This window comes from Monodelphis domestica, chromosome 8 (assembly GCF_027887165.1).
Source record: "Monodelphis domestica isolate mMonDom1 chromosome 8, mMonDom1.pri, whole genome shotgun sequence".
In the NCBI taxonomy this organism is placed as follows: domain Eukaryota; kingdom Metazoa; phylum Chordata; class Mammalia; order Didelphimorphia; family Didelphidae; genus Monodelphis; species Monodelphis domestica.
In genome coordinates this window covers 152324384-152341721 of record NC_077234.1, presented here as the reverse complement: position 1 = coordinate 152341721, position 17338 = coordinate 152324384, and the positions used below count along the sequence as shown (strand labels likewise).

Below are 17338 nucleotides of genomic sequence, written 5' to 3'. Positions count from 1 at the left end.
GACACCTTTTCTAGTCCCCTCCCTTGATTAGGGTGAGCAGTGCTGTCCTAGAGAGGGCTGCTCTGTCACCCAGGATGCTGCCAAACGTCCCTGCTGCCTTACAGGGCCAAGCAATCACTGGTCCGTGGGCCGCCTACATGCAGGATCATGACTACAACTGCCAGTGGTCATCTCCACCTGTTGCTTCACCACTCCCCCATCGCCGCAGGTCTCAAAGAGGGTGGACGGGGTTAGGATAGATGAGTGTGCACAAAGATACTTGTACAGAGACAGTCCCACTCTCTCGGTGTTAGAAGCCTGGGTCCAGTGGCATGAAAATTCATTATACCTGGAGACTTCCTCAGCTGCATTGGATGGCCGTGTTGTCTTTTGTGCTCCAACATGTACTAAGCACTCCACAGTGCTTTGCTGCGTCACCATCTCAGGCGTTGAACCTTCTTATTGGTTTCTTCTGCCTGTTCCACCGAAGCAGTCTTCACATGCTGGGTGAGGAAAGCCCTGGTTCACCAGGGGTCGACGACCCAATGGCTACCCTCACAAGGTTCGGCAGTGTGGCAATTAGTCAAGTTTCAATCCTCTTGAGGTCTACTGTAATTTGGTTCTCAGGATTCTAGGAGTACTACTGAAATGTTGAAAGTTTCTTTCTCTTATATTCCTATGGACAGGATGGTCATGATGATTGGAGTCTTTATTATATATATATATATATATATGTATATATATATATATATATATACACATATATATATATTTTATATCTCATGTTATATTAAATGACCAAATGGTCATTTATTTAAATTCAATTTGATTTTATTAAGGGCTATTTTCTTTAAAGTTAGAGCAAGGTCAAAAGTATTACAGCTCCCCCCCCACACACACACACACACAATTGGTGAGATTGTATCCTTTATCACATAGATTTTTAGAGAGTTCAGACTTAGTGTAGCTTCTACCTAACATTGAACAAAGCAAATTTAGATCTAAATTATTTTTTGCTTCTGACTGAATTTCTGTCTCACTCATAATTGGCTAAATGCTAGCATTTATGCTGAACTGACTGTAAAGTCCAGTATACATGCCATTCTTAGATCTACACAGAGGAAGTGACTCATTTATGATGTGAACATAAAGGAAAAATAAAATTATTACAAAGTGAAATGTATAAGCATGAGAAAAGAGATATGAAATTGAAATGACTCTAATATGAGCTATAAGTACTTCTAATTAGAAATTGAATGAATGAAAGTACATGAACACAAATTATTAAAATTTTATATAGAACCATAACTGATACAATCTAATTGCAATAGCAAGGAGACTAATGGACCGAAAAGAAATATTGTAGTCAGGTAAAATTTGAACTATTTCAAAGTGAAGAGATATGGAAACCAACCATATAGCCAATTTACAATGTAGACAAATCTGGAAAATCTTGTAGAGTGAAATGGTGAAACATCATAAACCAAGGCATTTCATAAAGGTCAAAAAATGAGTATTGTGGGGAATGAAATATTGTTGAACAAATTCAATTGAGTTTAGGGAACATAAATATATGGAACATAAAAATAAAATCATAATAAAATAAAACATGAAAGATAGAAAAATATATTTCCAATGAATTATTTTTACTGGGAAGGTCTAGGTACTATGTACTCATATAAGTTCTACACATGCTTATTGAGGAAATAGCATAGACAGTTAAAAAAACAAATATATGGAATCAGCACTACTAAACCAAATATACAGAAAATATGTCTGTTCCAGGGGTCACACTGATGTGAAGGCATAAGATACATATTCTTAATGTGTTTGAAAGGAGGAAATGATACCAAACATAAAAAAAAAATTAGACTGTTATTCCTCCACTGCCACCAACCAAAAGAGACAAGTAGGAGAAGAGCAATACTTGCTGAACCTCTGTAACCCCATTGTGAATTTAATAAAACATAATTGAGAATAATTCACAAATATTTCGGTACTATCCTTGATGACACTATTAGAATGAAACAAACAACATTTCCCCCTTTGTTTTTATTTAGAAAATATTTCCATGGTTACTTGATTCAATATTCTTTCCCTTAATCCCCACCCCCATCCCCCAAAGCTGACAAGCAGTTCCACTGGATTATCCTGGGTCATTGCATTGCCACTAATAGAAAAATCTATTATATTCAATTGTGCCCTGTGCATCAGTCTTTGTGGATAATGTTCTCCAGGTTATACTTCTTTTGCTCTGCATCAATTTCTGGAGGCCTTTCCAGTTCACATAGAAATCCTCCAGTTCATCATTTCTTTCAGCACAATTGTAACCCATCACCATCAGACCACAATTTATTCAGCCATTCCCCAACCCCTCTCATTTTTTCAATTTTGCCACCACAAAGAGTGTGACTATAAATATTTTTGTACAAGTATTCTTCCAATTATCTCTTTGGGGTACAAACCCAACAGTCTTATGGCTGGATCAAAAGGTGAGCATTATTTTAAAGTCCTTTGAGTATAATTACAAATTGCCCTCCAGAATGGTTGAACCAACTCACAACTCCACCAGCAGTGTATTAGTGTCCCAGTTTTGCTACATCCCCTCCAACATTTATCTTTCCTTTGCTGCCCTATTGGCCAGTCTGTTAGGTGGAAGGTGTTACCTCAAAGTTGTTTTAATTTGCATTTCTCTAATCAGGAGGGAGTTAAAACACTTTTTCATGTGCTTATTGATAGTTTTGTTTTCATCATGTGAAAACTGCCAATTCATGTCCCTTGACCATTTTTCGATTGGGGAATAGTTTGATTTTTTTGTAAATTTGACTTACTTCCTTATATATTTGGGAAAGTAAACCTTTTTTCAGAGAAGTTTTTTATAAAAATTTTCTCCCAGTTTGAAACAAACAACCTTTAACACCTGATATTTTAGAATAAACACCACCATTGCTATCACAAGATTACCTGACTGATATGGAGAATTCAAGATCTCATTCTGCTTTTTTTAAAACCATTTAAAAATAATTTAAAACCGTAAAATATTACTTCAAAGGCTTCCCTCTATCAAGTTGGTTCTTATTCATTAATTAAAATCATACAAAATTACTTGAAAATTTATCAAAAACTGGTAATTTCATTCAAAGCATTTTAATTATTAATATCAAATGAGTTGTATAATGGAAAAAATATATATGTTCCCACTCCAGGGTAGAATTAAAATGAAGAGGAATTCCCTATATAGGTAGGTGAGGTTGCTTCTGTTTTCAGATAGTATCGTACTTATTTCATGAAGCCCTGGAAAATCATAGAGTCACTTAAATGAGATCCAAAACCTCTCAAAAATGTACCCAACTATCTCCAGAAAGGTAAAACAAATGCAAAAAATTCCCATCCAGACATATAGGTTTAACTGATCAAGGGATCAGAATTTTAACTATAAAGAGAATATAAAGGTCATTTAGTCAAAATTATTCATATTACAGATGAGAAAACAGGTCTAGACATTTTAATTAGATGATTAAACCCTCAATAACATTTGTTGAAATAATTTGTTAGACTGTGTTCCTCCTCTCTTCTTTTAAATCCCCTAGCTTCTTTCAAAACTCCTTCCAAATGCCATATCTTAACTCATAGCCTACTGCTTTTATTCAAACACAAATTTTAGTGTATTTACTTTTTTTCTATATTTTGTATCATCTTATATATGCATATATATGTTATTATCCTACCACTAAAAGAATATTTATATTCTAAGGGAATATTAGCATACTTCATTTTTGCCCCCATAAGCATTAATGCCAAGCAGAGGGCATGGCATATAGCAGAAATTTAAAAATACCTTGTTGTTTGAAACCTTGATTTTTCTTAACCTGTTTCTTTATACTTTAAAGGAGAGTTTTGAACAATATGATCTCTTCATCTTTAAATGTTTGATCTGATGCCAAATGAAATCTAATATTACAAAAATTAATAGAGAGAAATAAAAAGAACTACACAACAGGTATTCAGAACTTTCATTAGATGTTTTATTCCCCTGTAGGGTTTCTTTCCAATCATTACTTCCTTATACTAATCCCTGTAATTAAATCTTAGCATCTTAAGAAATAATTATCCCTCAGAATAGAAATATAAAGTTAACTTTCATTCATGAATTATTGTTCAATATGCCAGACATCAACTCTTTTCTTCCCTTCAACAGCCACACACCCCACCCCACACACACACACAAACACACTTTGATATCATTCCAATTGAAGAATTACTTTGCTTGAAACTAAGTAGAAGATAATTTCTGATGATTCCAGGCTGGACTAATTAAAATTACTTATGAGAATATAGGTAGTCAAGAATTTCCTTCTAAGGATATACCTTAATTTATCTAAAATCAAACCCAAATTGGGCTGAATTATTTCACAAGCATATTATACTTAGATTTTCTGTAGTGGATGCAAAATGGTACAATTAGGGGTAAAATCAGAATATCTGAGCTCAAATCCTAGTTCTGTCATTTAATATGTGTGAAAGTAATTTTATCTTTCTATGCCTAAATTTTCTCATCTCTTAAGTGAATTGAACTTGACATCCTGTAAGGTTTCTTTTTAAATCCCAATGGTATTTTGAGTAAAGGAAGGTTATTACCTTTTATAAAAGAAGTACATTGAAGGAGAGGAAAAGAGACAAAGAGATAGAGACACAGTCAATGAATCAGAGATAGAGAGGAGAGAGTGACAGAGAAAATTGAGTCAGTCCATTAATATGCTAATCCTTTCAACTCTTTCTATACTTAGTTGAAGCAATCATTCTAAGCTTGCTAAAATTGTCTAAAATGGCAACCTCAAATGTTTTATATTAACTTATTTCTGTTTTAAATTATTTTTGGATATGCTTTGTAATATGAATAATTGTACTTTCTTTTTTCAAACAATATTCTTAAGCAGTAGCAAGCCTTTTTCTCACCATTGTTAAAATGGATGAAGAAGGTGCTTTATGACATCAAGAGACATTTTGTTCTCTCTCTCTCTATCTTCCATCTTCATAGTCCCCAAATTCATCACTTAGTGGACAGCATCCTAGAGAGTATATATTATGTTTAGAAAATGAGTTATCCTTGCAACAAAATGGCATGATCAAAATGTTTGGTTATGGATAGTAGCTTAAAAATAAATTATTTCACTGAAGGAAAAACATTTATGCATATAAATGAATAAAAATATGTCAATGGTGAATATATTTTTGAACATCTAAGCTGCAAATGCATCAGGAATGGGACTTATTGTTCAAAAAAGGAAAGAACTAATATAGAGAGATATAATACCTGCTTGAAACCACTTAATGATTAAGCTTTCCACCACAGTAATTTGTGAAGAGTATACATTAAGTTTGATTCAGGGAAGCTCATTCCTTCCTCTCCTGGAGGGTTGACCTATCCATCCATATTCTCTAAATGCAAGAGTTTGTGTCCCTTACATGCTATATGTCAATATAAGAGTGGAGGCAGGTCTTGTGGGAGGCTTTTGAATGAACTGGAGGAGAGAGTTGGCAGATAAGGTGGAAGAGAGTGGTTAATGGAGGCTAGGAAAAATGTGGTCTGAATTTAGAGTAAGAATGAGATTTAAAACTATGATTGTCTATTCTTTCTAATAAACTTCATAAAATGTAATAATTGAGTAGATATATTAAATTAATTTTAACAAATTTTAGAAGCTTTATTATCCATGTTTATAGAGTGAACGCCTAACTTGGGAAATATGTAAATCCTACTATCTAACCAGGAAAACCTTATGTCAAGAATATCAAATTACTAGTGAGATTACCCTGCAAAATAATTTAACATTTAACAGAATAAAAGTAAAACATATTATCATACAATGTTAAATTAACAGTTTGACACTAAGACAAAGTTAAATCAATAAGCACTTATTAAGTACTTACTACTTAATGCCAAATAATCTGCTAAGTATTAGTAATAAAAGTATAAGTAAAATAAAGACAGTCCCTGCCCTCAAGGGGTTTAAATGGACATGACAAGGGACAAAAAGGGTGGAAGGAAAATAAGGCCTGGTGAGGATGAGATGTGATTGGTTTGGTTGCCTTCCTTCAATGGAGGTCATAGAGGCCTACAGATAATTACAATGCATGAATTCCAGTTTTTGAGCGAATGCTGGGATGAAGAATTTTCTTGGGAATAAAGGAAATAGCCTGGTGAGTAATAAGAGCTCCTTAATATTTTAATATTCTTTGAGATAAAGCTTATATTTTATGATAAATATTGAAAACTTTACCATGTTGAAGAAGACATGTCACAGTTTTCTTCAGGAAGAATGGACACTAGAAGTTAATGGTTTACAATTTCCTTATAAAAATTAATAGGCAAGTATTGAAGTGTTACCAAGGAAGTCTGGCACAACAAATTTTGTATAAAATGAAAATTAGTATTTGTACACTGAGAAATATGACTTGCTTCAAACCTTATTACTTGTATTCATTTAAATCGCAAAATTGCAATTCATTCAAATTGTATTCCCTATCCTCCATCTTTTGCTTTTATTCTAAAGGGACATATCTCCAGCCTCTCCTCTACCCTATCAAACTACCACATCAAAACTGTATACAATGAAACATACACAAATATGCAAAGAGATATGCATTTAAAATTAATTTATATTTTCTGTCAGTGGAAATAAAATTATTCAATTAATCAACAAGCTGTAATTTAATGTCTATATATATATATTTTTTTTTTTTATAAAGAGATATTTACTTTGAATTCTACCAAGAATAGAAGTTATAAATATTTCTGTTCTCTGCCACCTAAAGGTACACTTTCCTATATGCCACTTTGGTTTCTAGAGAAAGAAGCATTGAACTTAAGACAGTTTCTACATTTAATTTGTCTCATCAAGTTTATTTCCAGATGTGTTCTAGCCATTATATGAGTCTTTTGCCATCACTGGGATGGGTCAAGAAGGTTACTCATGACTAAGAAACTCACTCTTTTCTGTCAGAGGTCTTGGGAATCTCCAAATTTTGGAGCTCTGGTGGCTCACTCTTTAAATCTTTTAAAAATCAAAAGATCATACCCACCTCTGGTCTCCTTCACCTAAAAACAAGCAAAATAAACATAACAGAAACAACAGCCCCAGTAGAATGATGCCTTCCTGGACCAAAATAACAGAGCTCTGGTAGTTAGTTAAAGGCTTGAGGCACCTTTTGCTTCTTCATTGGAACATGAGTGGTGAACAAGGATGAGTCAGAAGAGCCAAGAGTAAAACCAAGGGATTTACTTGTACTAGTTAAAGTCCTCTCAATGCATGAAGATTCTGGTTACACTGTTAACTGAGTGTCAGTCTCCTCACTGTGAGGTTAGCAGCTATGGACCAGGTCAGGAATGTCCATATATATTCCAAATTGTGAAGGAAGGCAGTTCTATTAGTTATCACCTTACCTTTCCAGAATCAGGCTCCCCAGTCTCTTTCACATATGGGAAATTGCATGAGTCTTTCCTATTACATATGTGAAGGGCAGTTGTTTAAAGATTAGAGGAAAGATGCTCTGGTTTTCCTCCTACCTTTCTTACTACTGCTTCTCTGTCTCTTTGTTTGTTGATCATTTTCTTTTTTTTTTTAAATTTTAAACATTATTTTATTTGGTCATTTCCAAACATTATTCACTGGAAACAAAGATCATTTTCTTTTCCTCCCCTCCCACCCTCCCCCAACCTTTCCCTCTCCCATAGCCGATGCAGGATTCCACTGGTTATCACATGTGTTCTTGACTCAAACCCATTTCCCTGTTGTTGGTATTTGCATTAGAGTGCTCATTTAGAGTCTCTCCTCAGTCATATCCCCTCAACCCCTGTAGTCAAGCAGTTGCTTTTCATCGGTGTTTTTACTCCCATAGTTTATCCTCTGCTTGTGTATAGTATTTTTTAGATCCCTACAGATTATTCAGAGACATTGCATTGTCCCTAGTGGAGGAGTCCATTACCTTCGATTGTACCACAGTGTATCAGTCTCTGAGTACAATGTTTTCCTGGTTCTGCTCCTTTCGCTCTGTGTCACTTCCTGGAGGTTGATCCAGTCTCCATGGAATTCCTCTACTTCATTATTCCTTTTAGCACAATAGTATTCCATTACCAACATATACCACAATTTGTTCAGCCATTCCCCAATTGATGGGCATCCCCTCGTTTTCCAATTTTTGGCCACCACAAAGAGTGCAGCTATGAATGTTCTTGTACAAGTCTTTTTCCTTATTATCTCTTTGGGGTACAAACCCAGCAGTGCTATGGCTGGATCAAAGGGCAGACAGTCTTTTATCACCCTTTGGGCATAGTTCCAAATTGCCCTCCAGAATGGCTGGATCAATTCACAACTCCACCAGCAATGAATTAGTGTCCCCACTTTGCCACCTCCCCTCCAGGATTCATTACTTTCCTTTGCTGTTATGTTAGCCAATCTGCTAGGTGTGAGGTGATACCTCAGAGTTATTTTGATTTGCATCTCTCTGATTATAAGAGATGTAGAGCACTTTTTCATGCGCTTATTAATAGTTTTGATTTCTTTGGCTGAGAACTGCCTGTTCATGTCCCTTGCCCATTTATCCATTGGAGAATGGCTTGATTTTTGTACAATTGATTTAATTCTTTGTAAATTTGAGTAATTAAAACTTTGTCAGAGGTTTTTATGAAGATTGTTTCCCAATTTGTTGCTACCCTTCTGATTTTGGTTACATTGGTTTTGTTTGTACAAAAACTTTTTTAATTTGATGTATTCCAGATAATTTATTTTGCATTTTGTAACTCTTTCTAAGTCTTGCTTGGTTTTGAAGTCTTTCCCTTTCCAAAGGTCTGACATGTATGCTATTCTGTGTTGGCCTAATTTTCTTATAGTTTCCTTCTTTATGTTCAAGTCATTCACACATTTTGAATTTATCTTGGTGTAGGGTGTGAGGTGTTGATCTAAACCTAATCTTTCCCACACTGTCCTCCAATTTTCCCAGCAGTTTTTATGAAATAGTGGATTTTTGTCCCAAAACCTGGGATCTTTGGGTTTGTCATATACTGTCTTGCTGAGGTTGCTTGCCCCCAGGCTATTCCACTGATCCTCCTTTCTGTCTCTTAGCCAGTACCTGATTGTTTTGGTGACCTCTACTTTATAATATAGTCTGAGATCTGGGACTGCAAGGCCCCCTTCCTTTGTATTTTTTTCATGATTTCCCAGGATATCCTATATATATATATATATATATATATATATATATATATATATATATATATATATATATATATATATATATATATACATATATATATATATATATATATATTTATATTTATTTATAAATAACCTCTTTTGAATTTGAGGCAAATGCTCCCTAATGACAACATGAAAATTTATGAAAAGGTTTTGAATATTCACTAAGGCTTCTCGAGCCTGCGAGAAGCCTTAAGGTAGGAAGATAGGAAAAGGATAGAAGTTCTGGATGTCATGAAGGGCATGAGGGAGCCAAGTTCAGGATGTCAAAAATGAGTCAGAGATCAGTTATTATTAATATCTTGGAGCCACAGCCATGCCCAGATCAATGGATATCAGTGGAAGGCTATCTTCCATACAGAGATCCCAATTTAACACTTCACTGGTCAGAGGATGATATAGCTCAGCTGTGAGAATGAATAGAGAATGATAGGAAGAATTAAAGAATGCTAGGTATTAGCATTCGAAAAGAAAGAGACACCTGGCCAAAAGCCAGGTCTCAGATAGAGATAGAGAGGAGAGAGAAAGGTGGAAAGACAGTGTTGAGCAAACCTGTGAGATTGTCCAAGGAGAAGAGGAAGAAGAAGGAAGAGATGGCCATGGCTCCCTATTTAATCTCTTTGATACGCAAATGTACTCAATACATATTGATAGGTTACATAGTGTCTCAATACATATTGATGAGTTACATAGTGTATTGCCATTGGATAATTGCACATTACGACAAGGTGAAGGTCGAGTTTTTATCCTCAGGTGAGTGAGACAAAGGGAAGAAAAGTTTCGTGCCCTAACTCCAGCCACTCTGAGAACATAGTTCATTGCCATGTGCAGAATGGCCATGTGCCCACACACAAGCCTTTCCTCTTAATTATACATATGGGCTGGACTGCTACATTCGCAAAAGCTAACTTTTTTTACTCAGTTTCATTAGATAAAATATTAAAATAAATTTGATTAAACAAGGTCCATTTTAGGTAAAAGAAGGGGAAATTAAGGTAAAGTAATATGATATAGTGGGTAACATTTTAATTTAATTTTCATTCAGAACATTAAAAGTAGTAGTGGGGAAGACTTTTAAATTGCAAAAACTGAATCACACAGGTTCTTATTTCAATAAAAAGACTCAGAAAAATGAATTGTTGACTAGCAAGATAAAGAACAGAGGAATTCTAGTGATGACTGGAAAAGCTACTACAATCAGGAGAATTCATGAATAGATATACATCTTATAATGCCCAGTTATTCTTTTTTATTTTTGTTAATGCTTATTCTCTCTTAGTTATGGACTATTATAAAGTAAAAATAAAACAATATCATAGCTAATTAAAATGTGGCATATTCCTTTGAATAGGAGGGTGCATATTGAGCAGAAAGACCACTGATCATGGATACAGCAAACTAGGTTTTTTAATTTGCCTCTTACTCAAATTACCTGGGCTTCAATTTCTTTATTTTTTTTAAATCAGAAGCTTGGACTTGGAATCGATGATTGTAGGAGTTTTAGAGGTGGGATATAAAACTTCTACAGAACTTTTCCCCTTTCTACAGAAAATTAGAGCAATAGGGAGAGGGCTGGATTTTAAAGAAATGAGTATCATTATCTACATAATATTCATATTGGGTCTATTTCTATCAATAAAACTGAAAAGAGACAAATTCTCTGCATAGTCTTGAAAATGTTTGGATAGACATCATGAGCAGCATGAAGATATTATAGAAAAGGAATTCCAAATCTGGTGGTATTCATGGTTGTTTGTGAAAAAATAAATCACAAAATCCAAAATCCACAAAAATAGTTTTAGGGAAAAAAAGTATTAGGTTACTTCCAACTGGAGAACCAGATGGAAAAGTGGCATACTTTCCTCTTTTGATCTAAATAAGGTTCATCAGATAGGATTTAGATAAGAGAGCTGATACATATGTTCACAGTTAAGCAATTTGGCCAAAATGTTAAACAACAAAAAAATTGAAAACAAGGTCGATTAAATGGATATTAGTAAATTTAATGATTTAAGAATTTGGGCAAAGCCAAAACTCAAGGGAATGCAAAGTCTAAGCTTAGGGGGATGCAAAATAAAACTTGGGTTACATGAGCTGATCAACCATCCCCCACTCCACCTAAGAAGCCAGAGTCAGAGCCAGCTCCAGCTAAAATCAGTGAGTGAGGGGCACTTCTAGAGTGAGCAAGAAACACCCCTAAGTCCTTGGCAGCTGACTGAGACCACCAATGACCTACCCCTGAGAGCAGCTAGACTTGAGACCCCAACAGGCTGAGGAGCACAGACCTTGGGTGGGGAGATAGCATAGGCAAGGGCAGCAAACCATAGAAGCTTTAGAGACTTGAGAGGTGGCCTCAGGGGAAAAAAAAACAAAACCTTTCTCCTTAACTCTATATACAGAGATCCTGCACTTCTCACTAAGACTTCTAACTGTAAATAGAAGGAAAAACCAGACTAGTGATGGCAAACAATGCCCAGAAAAAACAACCTCCCAACACTAAGAGAAACAAGAAGAAGGCATTGAGCATGGATAATTTTTATAGAGGAAAATCCCAGACTACAGACGAAATAGCAGAAGTGGATGAACAAATAAATAAATCCAAACCTTCCAAAAGAAATGGAAATTGGTCACAAGCTCTTGAAGAATTGAAATCAGAGCTCATGAGAAAGATAAATGAATTTTGGTAAGAAAAGTGGTAAATCATTCAAAAAAGAAATAATAGTTTAAAAGACAGGAACTACCAACTGGAGAATAAAAAAAATGATGGGAGCCATGAAAAGCAGGATAGATCAAATCAAAAAGGAAAATCAAAAGATTGTAGAGGAAAATAAAAAGATCAAAGCAGAAAATCAAAAGATTATGGCAGAAAAGCACACTATAAAGACAAGAATTGGGCAATTGGAAGTCAATGATCTTGTAAAACAGCAAGAACTAATTAGGTGAACTCAAAAGACTGACAAAATAGAAGTAAACATAAAATATATCACTGACAAGATGATAGATCAGGAGAATTTGTCCCAAAGAGACAATTTGAGAATCATTGGTAAACCTGAAAACCTAAAAATAAACAGAAATATTGACATCATACTACAAGAAATTATCCAAGAAAGCTGCCCTGATCTTCTTGAACAACAGGGCAAAATAGATATTGAAAGAGTTCATAGAACACCCTTTACTCTAAATCCTCAAAAGACAACCCTCAGTAATGTAATTGCCAAATTCAAGAGCTTCCAAGCTAAGGAGAAAATTTTACAAGAAGCCAAAAAGAGACAAGTCAGATATCAAGGAGCACCAATCAGGATTATACATCTAGAAGCTTCAACAATAAAGGACATCAAGGCTTGAAATATGATATTCAGAAAGGCAAGAGCATTGGTTCTTCAACCAAGGACCATCTACCCATCAAAACTGACCATAAACTTCTAGGAGAAAGTAAGGGCATTCAACAGAATAGAAGATTTCCAAATATTTGTAAAGAAAGGGCTAGAATTAAATGGAAAGTTTGATATCTAAGCACAAAAGTCAGGAGAAACATGAAAATGTAAATGAGAAAGAGAGGGGAAATGGTAAAATGATTTTATTTAAATTTTCTTCTTTAAAGGCTTCAATAAGAACAAGTTTTCTATACTAATATATGGAAAAATGTTATTTGTAAGCTCTCAAAAATTATACTCAATATTAGAGTAATTAGAAGAATCATTCATAGGTAGATCTTGGGGTGATAAGTGGTCTGAGGTAATATGCAAAAAAAAGTAAAAGGGAGGGGGGAATAGAAGATGGCACCAAGAGAAACTTGAATAAGATAAATAGGATAACCTATATCACTCAAAAAGATTCATGGCAAGGGGAGGGGAAGAATACTATTATAAATAGGAGAGGAGGAGAGTTCTAATACTTAATAATTAAACCTTATTCTTAGTGAAATCAATTCTGAGAGGGAAAAGCATTTAGATCCATTGTGGTATAGAATTTTATCTTACCCTACAGGGAAAGTGAGAAGGGAAAAGCCAAGGATGTGAGCAGGGTGTGGAGTACAAAAAAAAAAAAAAGAGGGAAAGATGGTGGGAGGGAACTAAATTGACAATAAATGAAATTAGAAGAAGGGAACAAAAATGGAGGGAAGGAAAGGGAAGTATAAGAGTATTGATTAGGGGAACTGATTAAAATTAAACCACTGGTTTAAAAAGATAAAGTAAAAGAAGAAAGAGCAGAACTATGAGAGGATATCAAAATGTTAGGGAATACACAAGTGGAAATCATAACTCTGAATGTGAATGGAATGAACTCATACATAAAACAAAAGCAAATAACAGAGTGGATTAGAAAACAAAATCACACCATATATTGTCTACAAAAAAAAAAACAAAAAAACATGGAGCAGGCATATCCACAGAGTAAAAATTAAAGGCTGGAGTAAAATCTATTGGACCTAACTTAGAAAAGAAGGCAGGAGTTGCAATCATGCTATCTTACAAAGCCAAAGTAAAAATAGATCTGATTAAAAAATATAAGGAAGGTAATTGAATCCTGATAAAATCCAGTACAGACAATGAGGAAATATTAGTAATCAGCATGTATGCACCAAATGGTATTGCATCCAAATTTCTAAAGGAGAAACTAGTGGAGTTGAAGGAGGAAGTAGAGAGTAAAACTATATTATTGGGTACCTGAACCTTCCTCTATTAAATATAGATAAATCAAACCAAAAATTAATTGAGAAAGAGGTAAGAGAAGTGAGTGAATTCTTAGAAAAAATTAGAGTTAATAGACATGTGAAGAAAAATAAATAGGGACAAAAAGGAATACAGCTTCTTTTCTGTATCATATGGTACATTCACAAAGATCGATCATGTAGTAGGGCATAAAAACATTTCAAACAGGTGCAAAATAGAAGAAATAACAAATGCAACCTATTCAGATCATAATGCAATAAAAATGACAATTAATAAGGGTATGTGGAAAGGCAAAACAAACATTAATTGGAAATTAAATAATAGGGTTCTCCCAAATCAGTTAGTTAAATAAAAAGTCATAGAAGCAATTAATAATTTCATTGGAGGGGTGGGGAGGAATGGGAAGTAAAGCTGATCTCCCCATGGGGTAGTGGGGAAATGGCTATAAAGGGGTAGACGTCGCCATTGTGCCCGGCAGCTGCTGTCTGCTCTTCCCTCAGCTCCCCTCTTTTCTCTCCACTTGAGTAGTAGAGGTGGAGGGCTAGCACTGGGGTGAAACTGAGGTAGAGAAAAGTGGTAAAGGGCCTGCTGCTACTCTATGCATCCCCTTGGTGCTCAGCATCTGTCAGGAGACCACACCTGAAGCCTGGAGTCCTGGCTGCCCACTCCTGGCCCAGGGCCCTGTGTGGGCAGGGTCTCTGGCCCAGCCAGGGGCCTCTGGGTCTGAAGGTTGATCTGCACTGGCGTGGGGCTTGGCAAACTCTGCTTCCTGCTGGCCATAGTCTTGGGGGCCTTTCTGCTGCTACTGTCCCTCCTCTGCCTCCAGGATTCCTGGGTGGTCTGAGCCAAGCCACCTCCCCAGGTGACCCAGATCTGTGCACAGCTGTCCAATGCCCAGAGGCCCCAGAAGGGGGGCGTGGCCTAGCCCCTGCTGGACATGCTCTAGAGATATCTGGCGGTGCCATCTGCACACTCCCTGGTGCAGGACAGGCTGGAGCCCAGGGACATCTTCATCACAGTGAAGACCACCAAGAAGTAGCATAAGTCTCCACTGGAGCTTCTTTTCCGAAACTAGATCTCCTGGACTCAAAAACAGACTTTCATCTTCATGGATGGTGAGTACCCAGAGTTACTCTTTCGAGCAGGAGATCATGTTATTAACACCAATTGTTCCTCTATGCATACATACCAAGCACTTTATTGCAAAAAGTCTGTGGAGTGTGACAAGTTCACTGAGTGAGGAAGGAAATGGTTCTGCCCTGTGGATGATGACAATTATGTGAAGTCCAAGGGCTTCTACAGCTGCTCTCTGGTTTCTCCCCAAGTCAGGATGTCTATGTGGGTGGACCAAGCCTGGACCACCTTATTGAGGCAACTGACAGAACCCAGGGAAGTAGAACTGCGTCTACAGTCAAGTTCTGGTTTGCCACAGAAGTAGCTGGGTTCTGCATCAGCAGAGGTGTTACCCTCAAAATGAGCGCTTGGACCAGACTGGGCAACATCATTAGCACTGCTGAAAAGGACAGACTCCCTGATGACTGCAACAGTGGATATATAGTTGAGGGACTGCTGTAGGTGAAACTGCTACATAGCACTCTCTTTCACTCCCACCTGAAGAAACTTCAGAGGCTGCCAGCTGACACCCTGCTCAGACAGATCATCTGAGCTACCAGGCCAAGAGAATCAGAGGAACCTGGTGAGTGTGGCTTGTGCCTTCAGCCTGCAGCAGTACCCCAAGAAATTTAATCCATCCATTGCTTCTTTTACCCTTATACTACAAAGCCAAAGTAAAATTATATCTAATTAAAAAAGAGATAGGGAAGGCAATTCCTCTATCAGAACTAGATAAACCAAACCAAAAAATAAATAAGAAAGAGTAAGAGAAGTGAATGCTATCTTAGAAAAAATTAGAGTTAGTAGATATGTGGAGGAAAATAAATAGCACATGGTACATTCACAAAGACTGACCATGTACTATGGCCTAAAACCATTGCAAACAAGTGCAAAAGAACAGAAATAATGAATTCAAACTTCTCATATCAAAATGGAATGAACATAATAATTAGTAAGGGTACATTGAGAAGCAAATAAAAAATAATTGGAAATTAAACAATATGATTCTCCAAAATCAGTTAAAGAACAAGTCATACAAATAATTAATAATTTCATTGAAGAAAATGAAAATGCTGAGACATCCTTTCAAAATCTATGAGATGCAGCCAAAGCAGTACTCAGGGGGAAAATTATATCCTTGAGTTCATATATTAACAAATTATAGAGGGCAGAGTTCAATGAATTGGGCATGCAAATTAAAAAACCAGAAAGTGAACAAATTAAAAAACCTCATATGAAGACTAAATTAGAGATCCTAAAAATCAAAGGAGAAATTAATAAATTAATAAAATTGAAAGTAAAAGAACTATTGATTTAATAACTAAGACTAGAAGCTGGTACTTTGGAAAAAAAAACAAATAAAATAGACAAACTACTGGTCAACCTAATTTAAAAAAGGAAAGGAGAAAACCAAATTGACAGTATCCAAGATGAAAAGGGAGATCTCACCTCTAATGAAGAGGAAATTAAGGCAATCATTAAAAATTATTATGCCCAATTATATGGCAATAAATATGGCAATCTACGTGATATGGAAGAATATTTACAAAAATATAAATAGTTTCATAGACTAACAAAGGGAGAAATAGTCTACCTAAACAATCCAATATAGGAAAAAGAAATTGAACAGACCATCACTGAACTCCCTAAGAAAAAAAAACCCAAGACCAGATGGATTCAGAAATAAATTCTATCAGATATTAAAAGAACAACTAATCACAATGTTATACAAATGAATTGTCAGAAAAAACAAAGAAAGAATTCTACCAAATCTCTTTTATGACACAATATGGTACTGATTCCAAAGCCAGGCAGCTCAAAAACAGAGAGAGAAAACTATAGACCAATCTCCTTAATGAATTTAGATATAAAAATCTTAACTAGGACAGTAGCAAAAAGACTTCAGCAAGTGATCAAAAGGGTTATTCACTATGTCCAGGTAGGATTCATATCAGGAATGCAAGGATTGTTCAATATTAGGAAAACTATCCACATAATTTACCATATTAAAAAGCAAAGCAACAAAAATCACATGATTATCTAATAGATGCAGAAAAAGCCTTTGAAAATACAACACTCATTCCTATTAAAAACACTAGAAAGCATAGGAATAGAAGGATCTTTCCTAAAAATAATAAACTGCATATATCTAAATCCATCAGCAAACATCATCTGCAATGGGGATAAACTAGAAGTCTCCCCAATAAGATTAGAAGTGAAATAAGGATATTGATTATCACCTCTGTTACTTAACATTTTATTAGAAACACTAGCTGTAGCAATTAGAGAAGAAAAATAAATTGAAAGTATTAAATAGGC

At 35.5% G+C, this 17338-nt stretch overlaps 1 pseudogene; it reads left to right on the top strand.

Annotated features, from left to right (window-relative positions):
* Positions 1-524: 524 nt before the first annotated feature.
* LOC100618461 (beta-1,3-N-acetylglucosaminyltransferase radical fringe-like) lies at positions 525-15697 on the top strand (annotated as a pseudogene).
* Positions 15698-17338: the final 1641 nt, after the last annotated feature.